This window comes from Salmo salar, chromosome 08 (genome assembly GCF_965601325.2).
Source record: "Salmo salar chromosome 08, fSalSal1, whole genome shotgun sequence".
NCBI classification, from domain to species: domain Eukaryota; kingdom Metazoa; phylum Chordata; class Actinopteri; order Salmoniformes; family Salmonidae; genus Salmo; species Salmo salar.
Window position 1 is genome coordinate 5,025,896 of NC_138298.1, and position 11,605 is coordinate 5,037,500.

Sequence of the window (11,605 nt, forward strand, 5' to 3'; positions counted from 1 at the left end):
GTGGTGGAAGGTGGAGAGACGGAGGAAGGAAGAAGGGAGAAGAAGGAAGACCAGAAGATTAATGAAATTGGGAGCAGTATGGATTCGGAAATAAGAAGATGGAGTTTTCAGGAGGAGAGGGGAAGTGGACTGGGGGGAAGCACGGGGGACTCACGGGTTTTGGGGGAAAGCACAGCACAAACAAGTACCTCGGGGGGTGAAGAAATGGAGAGGGTTTTAAGTTTATTGACAATAACGGAGACGGGTATGAACACGGGGAACACAACGACGACTACACGAGAGACGGAGATGAACATTCCAGAAACGGCGGAGAACATGGGGAGCACAACGAACATTCCAGAATCGGCGATGAACGCGGGGAGCACAACGAGCATTCCAGAATCGGCGATGAACACGGGGAGCACAACGGACGAGGGTGTAAAGAAGAAAAGTTGGCTGGATGAAATGGACTTGGAGGAGATATCGGACTCGGATGATGGGGAAAAGTTTGAAAGAATGAGAGGAGGATACAGGAAGAGGAAAGCAGCGGAGGGGGGGGAGAGAAAGGGTGGAAGAGGAAAGAAACTGGATAAAAGGTAGAGGATAATGAAATTATATTTTATAATTTTATTATTTATTAGTATGGTAACAATAATGTCGATAAATGCGAATGGGTTGAGAACAATAGGAAAATTTAATAGAATAGTACACATAAAGAATTCTGATATTTTATGTATTCAAGAGACGCACTGGGATAATATGTGTGTTTTAGAAGTTCAGAAAATATGGAGGGATTTTATTTATGTAAACAATGGTAGGGGGAATTCATGTGGGGTTGCAATTTTAATAAGGAAGGATGTAGTAGAAAATGTGAAGAAGATATATAATGATAATAATGGGAGGATTTTAATTTTAGATTTTGAATATATGAGTAGGGTTTTTAGGATTATAAATATTTATGCGCCGAATAATGAAATAGAGAGAAGGAATTTATTTTTAGAATTAGCGAAATGGTGCAAGGGAAACTGTATTTTAGTTGGGGATTTTAATGTAAAAATGGATAGACTAGATATGACAAGGGGAGCTATTTTTAGAAGTGACGTATCTAGGGGGGTTTTAAGGAAGATGATGGTTGAAAACAATTTAATTGATATATGGAGGGAGGAGAATCCTAATAAGAGAGAATTTTCTAGAAGGCAGGTGGTTTTAGGGGAATTGAAACAGACACGGATAGATTTGGTTTTAGTAAATGAAGGGTCAAGGAATTTTATGAAGGATATTAAATATATTTTTACAACTTTTAGTGATCATGCTGGGTTAACATTTTCGGTGGGGTTAGATAAGGAAAGGAAAGGGGGGGGAATATGGTGTATGAATGCAGGGTATCTAGGTGATGAGGAATACGGGAAACAACTTAAATCTTTGATAGAACATGAAATGGAGGATAAGCAAAAAGGGAATGATAAGTGCAAGTGGTGGGAAAATGTTAAAGAAAAAATAAAAGTTTTTAGTATTAGATATGCAAGGAAGAAGAGGAGTAGGATGACAAGAGCAGAAAATTATTTAAGAACAAAATTGAATGAAGAAATGAAGAAATGTGATAGTGATCCTGATTATACTATTGAAAAGTTTTTAGATTTAAAAGAAAAATTGAGCAAATGTGAAATAGATAAGTGTAAGGGTGCAATTATAAGAAGTAGGGCAAAATATGTTTTAGAAGGGGAGAAATGTACGTCGTTTTTTCTTGGTTTAGAGAAAACTAAACAGACGAAATCATATATTAGTGAGATTGAAAATGTAAAGGGTGAAGTGGTAAATGATTATGTTGAGATATTAGAAACAGTACAGAATTTTTATAAGGATTTATTTAAGAAAGGGGAGGTGGATGAGGGGTGTGTAAAAGAGATTTTAAGTAGTGTGGATGTGCAAATTGGTGTTGAGGATAAGCAAATGTGTGATAGGGAGATAACAATGGATGAAGTGAAAGATGCAATTAAGGGTTTACAAATAAATAAAAGTCCTGGAGTGGATGGACTAATTGCAGAGTTTTATAAAATGTATGAAAGTATTTTAGCACCTATTTTATTAGAAGTATATCAATATATGGAAGACAATAATACTGTTTTAGATTCCATGGTGACAGGGCTGATATCGATTTTATATAAAAATAAGGGGAGTAAATTGAAATTAGAAAATTATAGGCCAATTAGTTTATTAAACTCAGATTATAAGATTTTAGCTAAGATACTGGCAAATAGGATGAAGATGGTTTTAAATGATATTATAGCACCTACACAAAATTATAGTGTGCCTGGAAGAGATATAGCAGATACCATAACTACACTTAGAGATGTGATAAATAAAATGAATAACGACAAGATGGGGGGGATTGTTTTAAGTATAGATTTTAATAAAGCTTTTGACAGGGTGGAACATGATTTTATGTTTAGGGTACTGGAAAAGTATGGGTTTGGAAATGGAATTATAAGATGGATAAAATTATTATATAGAAAGGCTAAAAGTAGGGTTAAATGTAATGGGGTTTTAACAGATTCTTTTATTCTTGAGAGATCAGTGAGACAGGGGTGCCCTTTATCAGCTTTATTGTTTGTTTTATCGGTAGAACCCTTAGCGGCATACCTTAAAAAAGATCTTTTTATAAATTGTGTAGAGACTCCGCAAGGAGGTTTTAGTTTAATTCATCAATATGCAGACGATACAACAATAACAGTTAGAGATGAGGGTAGTGTTAAAAGGGTGATGGAGTGTTTTAAAGTATATGAGAAAGCCTCAGGAGCAAAAGTGAATATGGAGAAGTCAGTAATAATGTATGTTGGGAAGAATAATGAGGGGATTTTTCCTTTTAAGGTGGTAAATGATTATTTTAAGGTGTTAGGTGTGTTTTTAGGGGTGAAGGAACAAGAAGCTAGGGATCTGACATGGAGTGGGGTTATAAACAAAGTTAGGAAGGTGGTAAATATGTGGAGGGGGAGGGCTTTGAAATTAAAAGGGAAAGTAATTGTTGTAAATTCCTTGCTGATGTCAATTTTTATTCATGTAATGAACGTTTTAGATGTACCAGAATGGGTTTTATCTGAAATGAATACGATTTTAGTTGATTTTTTATGGGATGGGAAAGGAGCGAAAATTTCTTTTAAAACTTTGATTGCAGGTTATGAGGAGGGGGGTTTGAAGTTGGTAGATTTAAATGTGAGGAAAAAAGCAATTAGAGTTAAAATGGTACGAAAATATTTATATGGTGAACTAGATTATGGATGGAAAAGATTTTTTAAAGAGTATTTGCAGGAGGTTGGGAGGATGGGGGAAAATGGTTTATTAATGTGTATGAGAAAAGAAATGTTAGCTAATATACCATTGTTTTATAGAGAAGTGTTTGAGGCTTGGGGGGAGTTTTTACCAAATATTTATTATGAGTGTACCATTTTAGACAATATTTTAAATCAGCCAATTTTCTTAAATCCCAAGATACAATATAATAATAAGATGTTGTTTTGTAAATATTTTATGAGGGCTGGGATGAGACAGATTGGGGATATTTTATACGAGGTCATTCCAGGTTTTCTTCCTGTACAAGCGATTTATGATAATGTTTGTGAAGTGGAAGATGAAATGAGCAAAACTACAGTAGATAATATGTATAAGAGAATTTTAGGGTGTATTCCTGAAGAATGGGTGCTTTTAATAAATACAGAGGTGGTTGAGAGAGCTAAGGGTTTACCGGTTTTATATTATGAAAGTAATGGGGAGAAACATGTTTTATCAGGTTTGAAAGTTAAAAAGATTTATGAAAAATGTATTTTAAGAGAGATAAAAGCTCCTGCTTCAGAAAAAGTGTGGTCTAGGGTATTTGTAAATATAGATGTAAAATCAATATGGAAGAATGTCAATGTAAAATATAATTCTATAGAATGTGAAGATAATGATTTTAAATTGAAACATAATAGGATTTTTACGAACGTGGTTTTACATCAAATAAATAGAGACATTAAAAGAGAATGTGATATTTGTGGTACGGAGGCGGAAAATTTTATGCACTTTTTTATTGAATGTAGTAGATTACAAGGGTTTCATGAGTTTATAAAGGGGCTTTTAGAACAACATTGGGGAGAAGATATTGTAAATGGGGTTGAGTGGAGGAGGTTGTTTCTATTTGGTATAAATGGAAAAAGCAAAGTTTTTAATATTAATTTGATGAATTTTGTTCTTAGCCATGCTAGATACGCTGTAAGACAAAGAAGGAATTTAGGACATTATGAAGGGAAAATTGTGAGTGTGGAGGTTTTATTTAAAAGTATTTTAGAGAAAGATATTGAACTAATATATAAATATGGAGGATGTAATTTTGAAAAACTGTTTGTGTGGGGGAGCACTTTTATCGAAATTGATCAAAATGGAAAACTTGTTTTTAATTATTAATTGGTTTTAGTGGATGATTGTGTTTATTTTAATTGGTTTTATTTTCTTTTCTTTTTTGATTTTGTAAAAGGATGAATTGTTCATCCTTTTTTATTATTATTGTTTGAATATTGTAAATATTATGTGTTTTTTCATAATAAAAGATAAAAAAAAAAAAGGTACGCCCGATCTCGTCTGATCTCGGAAGCTAAGCAGGGTCGGGCCTGGTTAGTACTTGGATGGGAGACCACCTGGGAATACCAGGTGCTGTAAGCATTTTGTCCACGAGGGTGTGCCCCTGCACTATTTCATCAGCAACACTGCCTTGTAGTAAGCATTTAATGATGAATTGACTAAATGCAGCTTCCTGCCTTTTTAATAGGATCAAATTTCCTTGTGTTTTCAATTAGCATCTGCCTTGTATTTATAAGACAAACAAGAATATTGTTGCTGAATGCAGCTTGTGTGTGCTTTGTGCTCCTTTGCCCTGTTCAAATGATGAAAGGAAATAAAGTTTGTATTTTATCCAACTACCTGTGGTAAAAAGTGATGGGAACAGTGTTTGTAATTTCTTCTACTTTTTCAGTGACACAAAGTTCAAGCTGCTTATCTAATTGGTGAAAATGCAATGTCTGTTTATCACCCTCACTTTGACTATATATGTTGTAGCAAGAGATTGTTTCTCGCTTACGGCCATACCAGCCTGGGTACGCCCGATCTCGTCTGATCTCGGAAGCTAAGCAGGGTCGGGCCTGGTTAGTACTTGGATGGGAGACCGCCTGGGAATACCAGGTGCTGTAAGCATTTTGTCCACGAGGGTGTGCTCTTGCACTATTTCATCAGCAACACTGCCTTGTATTAAGCATTTAATGATGAATTGACTAAATGTCTGTTTTATCAGACTCACTTTGACTATATATGTTGTAGCAAGAGATTGTTTCTCGCTTACGGCCATACCAGCCTGGGGGCGCTAATCCTTGATTGGAGAAGTGACGACAGGTGCGAGTAATTGAGCTGTGAGTGTTTGCTTGAGAGTGTTTGCTCGAGAGCTATTTTCGTTTCTTTTTTTGGTTTTTGCAATATAATTTATTGTTTTTTTTATTTGGATAGTTTTTAGTTTTGTTTAGTTTTCCCCCCCTGCAGTTTTGCTGCCTGGGGGAGGTTTTTTCGCTTTCATTTTTGATTTACAATGACGGACAACATGGCAACGACAAACGGAACGGACAAAGACAACGAAAATGCGCAACGGAAGGAAAACGAAAATAAAGAAGGAATGAAATATGGCAAAGAATACACGGTGGCAATTGAGTTGGTGGGAGAAGAAAAGATGACGACGATGGAATTACTGCGAGCAATTAAGGAGATGTGTGGAGAGGTGGTGGGATGCCGAATGAAAGGCGAGAAGAAGTATGAAATTACGATGAAAAACGGAAAAGGTAAAGAACGGCTAATGGACGGTTCAAGGATAAAGGACACCAGGATTATGGCGAGAGATGTGAATGTAAATGAATTGGTGGTGTCTTTTATGAATCTCCCGGTATACATCGAAGACAAAGTTATACTGGACAAGCTGAGTAGCTGGGGAGTAACGGCCGTCTCGGAGATAAGGAGGAGAGTTTGGCCTGGAACGGAGGTGGTTGACGGAACACGGTTTTGTAAAGTTAAATTTACGGAAAAAGTAAAATCATTGCCATATTCCACAAAAATTGAGACGCTGGAAGGAGCTGAATACTTCAGGGTGATCCATGACAAGCAGGTCAGAGTTTGTCGATTGTGCATACAACCTGGGCACATAGTTAAAGATTGCCCTGAATTCAAGTGTTTCAAGTGCGGCAATCAAGGCCATTATGCGAGAGAGTGTGTCGGAGAGAAGGAAAGGAATGTTTGTGGAAGATGCAGAAAGAGATTGGCGGAGTGCAACTGTGGAGAAGTTATGACTGAAGAGGGGAGTCAAGTACTATTCGAGGAAGCAGTTGTATCATCGCAAGAAGGAGAAGAAGATGGAGGAGAGGACGTGGTGGAAGGTGGAGAGACGGAGGAAGGAAGAAGGGAGAAGAAAGAAGACCAGAAGATTAACGAAATTGGGAGCAGTATGGATTCGGAAATAAGAAGGTGGAGTTTTCAGGAGGAGAGGGGAAGTGGATTGGGGGGAAGCACGGGGGACTCACGGGTTTTGGGGGAAAGCACAGCACAAACAAGTACCTCGGGGGGTGAAGAAATGGAGAGGGTCTTAAGTTTAATGACAATAACAGAGACGGGTATGAACACGGGGAGCACAACGACTACTACACGTGAGACGGAGATGAACATTCCAGAAACGGCGGAGAACACGGGGAGCACAACGAACATTCCAGAATCGGCGATGAACACGGGGAGCACAACGAGCATTCCAGAATCGGCGATGAACACGGGGAGCACAACGGATGAGGGTGTAAAGAAGAAAAGTTGGCTGGATGAAATGGACTTGGAGGAGATATCGGACTCGGATGATGGGGAAAAATTTGAAAGAATGAGAGGAGGATACAGGAAGAGGAAAGCAGCGGAGGGGGGGGAGAGAAAGGGTGGAAGAGGAAAGAAACTGGATAAAAGGTAGAGGATAATGAAATTATATTTTATAATTTTATTATTTATTAGTATGGTAACAATAATGTCGATAAATGCGAATGGGTTGAGAACAATAGGAAAATTTAATAGAATAGTACACATAAAGAATTCTGATATTTTATGTATTCAAGAGACGCACTGGGATAATATGTGTGTTTTAGAAATTCAGAAAATATGGAGGGATTTTATTTATGTAAACAATGGTAGGGGGAATTCATGTGGGGTTGCAATTTTAATAAGGAAGGATGTAGTAGAAAATGTGAAGAAGATATATAATGATAATAATGGGAGGATTTTAATTTTAGATTTTGAATATATGAGTAGGGTTTTTAGGATTATAAATATTTATGCGCCGAATAATGAAATAGAGAGAAGGAATTTATTTTTAGAATTAGCGAAATGGTGCAAGGGAAACTGTATTTTAGTTGGGGATTTTAATGTAAAAATGGATAGACTAGATATGACAAGGGGAGCTATTTTTAGAAGTGACGTATCTAGGGGGGTTTTAAGGAAGATGATGGTTGAAAACAATTTAATTGATATATGGAGGGAGGAGAATCCGAATAAGAGAGAATTTTCTAGAAGGCAGGTGGTTTTAGGGGAATTGAAACAGACACGGATAGATTTGGTTTTTGTAAATGAAGGGTTAAGGAATTTTATGAAAGATATTAAATATATTTTTACAACTTTTAGTGATCATGCTGGGTTAACATTTTCGGTGGGGTTAGATAAGGAAAGGAAAGGGGGGGGAATATGGTGTATGAATGCAGGGTATCTAGGTGATGAGGAATACGGGAAACAACTTAAATCTTTGATAGAAGATGAAATGGAGGATAAGCAAAAAGGGAATGATAAGTGCAAGTGGTGGGAAAATGTTAAAGAAAAAATAAAAGTTTTTAGTATTAGATATGCAAGGAAGCAGAGGAGTAGGATGACAAGAGCAGAAAATTATTTAAGAACAAAATTGAATGAAGAAATGAAGAAATGTGATAGTGATCCTGATTATACTATTGAAAAGTTTTTAGATTTAAAAGCAAAATTGAGCAAATGTGAAATAGAGAAGTGTAAGGGTGCAATTATAAGAAGTAGGGCAAAATATGTTTTAGAAGGGGAGAAATGTACCTCGTTTTTTCTTGGTTTAGAAAAAACTAAACAGACGAAATCATATATTAGTGAGATTGAAAATGTAAAGGGTGAAGTGGTAAATGATTATGTTGAAATATTAGAAACTGTACAGAATTTTTATAAGGATTTATTTAAGAAAGGGGAGGTGGATGAGGGGTGTGTAAAAGAGATTTTAAGTAGTGTGGATGTGCAAATTGGTGTTGAAGATAAGCAAAGGTGTGATAGGAAGATAACAATGGATGAAGTGAAAGATGCAATTAAGGGTTTACAAATAAATAAAAGTCCTGGAGTAGATGGACTAATTGCAGAGTTTTATAAAATGTATGAAAGTATTTTAGCACCTATTTTATTAGAAGTATATCAATATATGGAAGACAATGATACTGTTTCAGATTCCATGGTGACAGGGCTGATATCGATTTTATATAAAAATAAGGGGAGCAAACTGAAACTAGAAAATTATAGGCCAATTAGTTTATTAAACTCAGATTATAAGATTTTAGCTAAGATACTGGCAAATAGGATGAAGATGGTTTTAAATGATATTATAGCACCTACACAAAATTATAGTGTGCCTGGAAGAGATATAGCAGATACCATAACTACACTTAGAGATGTGATAAATAAAATGAATAGTGACAAGATGGGGGGGATTGTTTTAAGTATAGATTTTAATAAAGCTTTTGACAGGGTGGAACATGATTTTATGTTTAGGGTACTGGAAAAGTATGGGTTTGGAAATGGTATAATAAGATGGATAAAATTATTATATAGAAAGGCTAAAAGTAGGGTTAAATGTAATGGGGTTTTAACAGATTCTTTTATTCTTGAGAGGTCAGTGAGACAGGGGTGCCCTTTATCAGCTTTATTGTTTGTTTTATCGGTAGAACCCTTAGCGGCATACCTTAAAAAAGATCATTTTATAAATTGTGTAGAGACTCCGCAAGGAGGTTTTAGTTTAATTCATCAATATGCAGACGATACCACAATTACAGTCAGGGATGAGGGAAGTGTTAAAAGGGTGATGGAGTGTTTTAAAGTATATGAGAAAGCCTCAGGAGCTAAAGTGAATATGGAGAAGTCAGTAATAATGTATGTTGGGAAGAATAATGAGGGGACTTTTCCTTTTAAGGTGGTAAATGATTATTTTAAGGTGTTAGGTGTGTTTTTAGGGGTGAAGGAACAAGAAGCTAGGGATCTGACATGGAGTGGGGTTATAAATAAAGTTAGGAAGGTAGTAAATATGTGGAGGGGGAGGGCTTTGAAATTAAAAGGGAAAGTAATTGTTGTAAATTCCTTGCTGATGTCAATTTTTATTCATGTCATGAACGTTTTAGATGTACCAGAATGGGTTTTATCTGAAATGAATACGATTTTAGTTGATTTTTTATGGGATGGGAAAGGAGCGAAAATTTCTTTTAAAACATTGATTGCAGGATATGAGGAGGGGGGTTTGAAGTTGGTGGATTTAAATGTAAGGAAAAAAGCAATTAGAGTTAAAATGGTACGGAAATATTTATATGGTGAACTAGATTATGGATGGAAAAGATTTTTTAAGGAGTATTTGCAGGAGGTTGGGAGGATGGGGGACAATGGTTTATTGATGTGCATGAAAAAAGAAATGTTAAGTAATATACCATTGTTTTATAGAGAAGTGTTTGAAGCTTGGGGGGAGTTTTTACCAAATATTTATTATGAGTGTACCATTTTAGACAATATTTTAAATCAGCCAATTTTCTTAAATCCCAAGATACAATATAATAATAAGATGTTGTTTTGTAAATATTTTATGAGGGCTGGGATGAGACAGATTGGGGATATTTTATACGAGGTCATTCCAGGGTTTCTTACTGTACAAGCGATTTATGATAATGTTTGTGAAGTAGAAGATGAAATAAGTAAAACTACAATAGAAAATATGTATAAGAGAATTTTAGGGTGTATTCCTGAAGAATGGGTGCTTTTAATAAATACAGAGGTGGTTGAGAGAGCTAAGGGTTTACCGGTTTTATATTATGAAAGTAATGGGGAGAAACATGTTTTATCAGGCTTGAAAGTTAAAAAGATTTATGAAAAATGTATTTTAAGAGAGATAAAAGCTCCTGCTTCAGAAAAAGTGTGGTCTAGGGTATTTGTAAATATAGATGTAAAATCAATATGGAAGAATGTCAATGTCAAATATAATACTATAGAATGTGAAGATAATGATTTTAAATTGAAACATAATAGGATTTTTACGAACGTGGTTTTACATCAAATAAATAGAGACATTAAAAGAGAATGTGATATTTGTGGTACGGAGGTGGAAAATTTTATGCACTTTTTTATTGAATGTAGTAGATTACAAGGGTTTCATGAGTTTATAAAGGGGCTTTTAGAACAACATTGGGGAGAAGATATTGTAAATGGGGTTGAGTGGAGGAGGTTGTTTCTATTTGGTATAAATGGAAAAAGCAAAGTTTTTAATATTAATTTGATGAATTTTGTTCTTAGCCATGCTAGATACGCTGTAAGACAAAGAAGGAATTTAGGACATTATGAAGGGAAAATTGTGAGTGTGGAGGTTTTATTTAAAAGTATTTTAGAGAAAGATATTGAACTAATATATAAATATGGAGGATATAATTTTGAAAAACTGTTTGTGTGGGGGAGCACTTTTATCGAAATTGATCAAAATGGAAAACTTGCTTTTAATTATTAATTGGTTTTATTTTCTTTTCTTTTTTTTGATTTTGTAAAAGGATGAATTGTTCATCCTTTTTTATTATTATTGTTTGAATATTGTAAATATTATGTGTTTTTTCATAATAAAAGATAAAAAAAAAAAAAGGTACGCCCGATCTCGTCTGATCTCGGAAGCTAAGCAGGGTCGGGCCTGGTTAGTACTTGGATGGGAGACCGCCTGGGAATACCAGGTGCTGTAAGCATTTTGTCCACGAGGGTGTGCCCCTGCACTATTTCATCAGCAACACTGCTTTGTAGTAAGCATTTAATGATGAATTGACTAAATGCAGCTTCCTGCCTTTTTAATAGGATCAAATTTCCTTGTGTTTTCAATTAGCATCTGCCTTGTATTTATAAGACAAACAAGAATATTGTTGCTGAATGCAGCTTGTGTGTGCTTTGTGCTCCTTTGCCCTGTTCAAATGATGAAAGGAAATAAAGTTTGTATTTTATCCAACTACCTGTGCTAAAAAGTGATGGGAACAGTGTTTGTAATATCTTCTACTTTTTCAGTGACACAAAGTTCAAGCTGCTTATCTAATTGGTGAAAATGCAATGTCTGTTTATCACACTCACTTTGACTATATATGTTGTAGCAAGAGATTGTTTCTCGCTTACGGCCATACCAGCCTGGGTACGCCCGATCTCGTCTGATCTCGGAAGCTAAGCAGGGTCGGGCCTGGTTAGTACTTGGATGGGAGACCGCCTGGGAATACCAGGTGCTGTAAGCATTTTGTCCACGAGGGTGTGCTCTTGC

At 35.7% G+C, this 11,605-nt stretch overlaps 2 non-coding genes across 2 annotated transcripts; both read left to right on the plus strand.

Annotated features, from left to right (window-relative positions):
* Nucleotides 1-5,080: 5,080 nt before the first annotated feature.
* Nucleotides 5,081-5,199, plus strand: LOC123733862 (5S ribosomal RNA). The gene has a single exon (XR_006764225.2). It is a non-coding gene; the product is annotated as a 5S ribosomal RNA (ribosomal RNA).
* A 6,261-nt stretch (nucleotides 5,200-11,460) lies between these two features.
* On the plus strand, nucleotides 11,461-11,579 carry LOC145857064 (5S ribosomal RNA). Its single transcript, XR_014377955.1, has one exon. It is a non-coding gene; the product is annotated as a 5S ribosomal RNA (ribosomal RNA).
* Nucleotides 11,580-11,605: the final 26 nt, after the last annotated feature.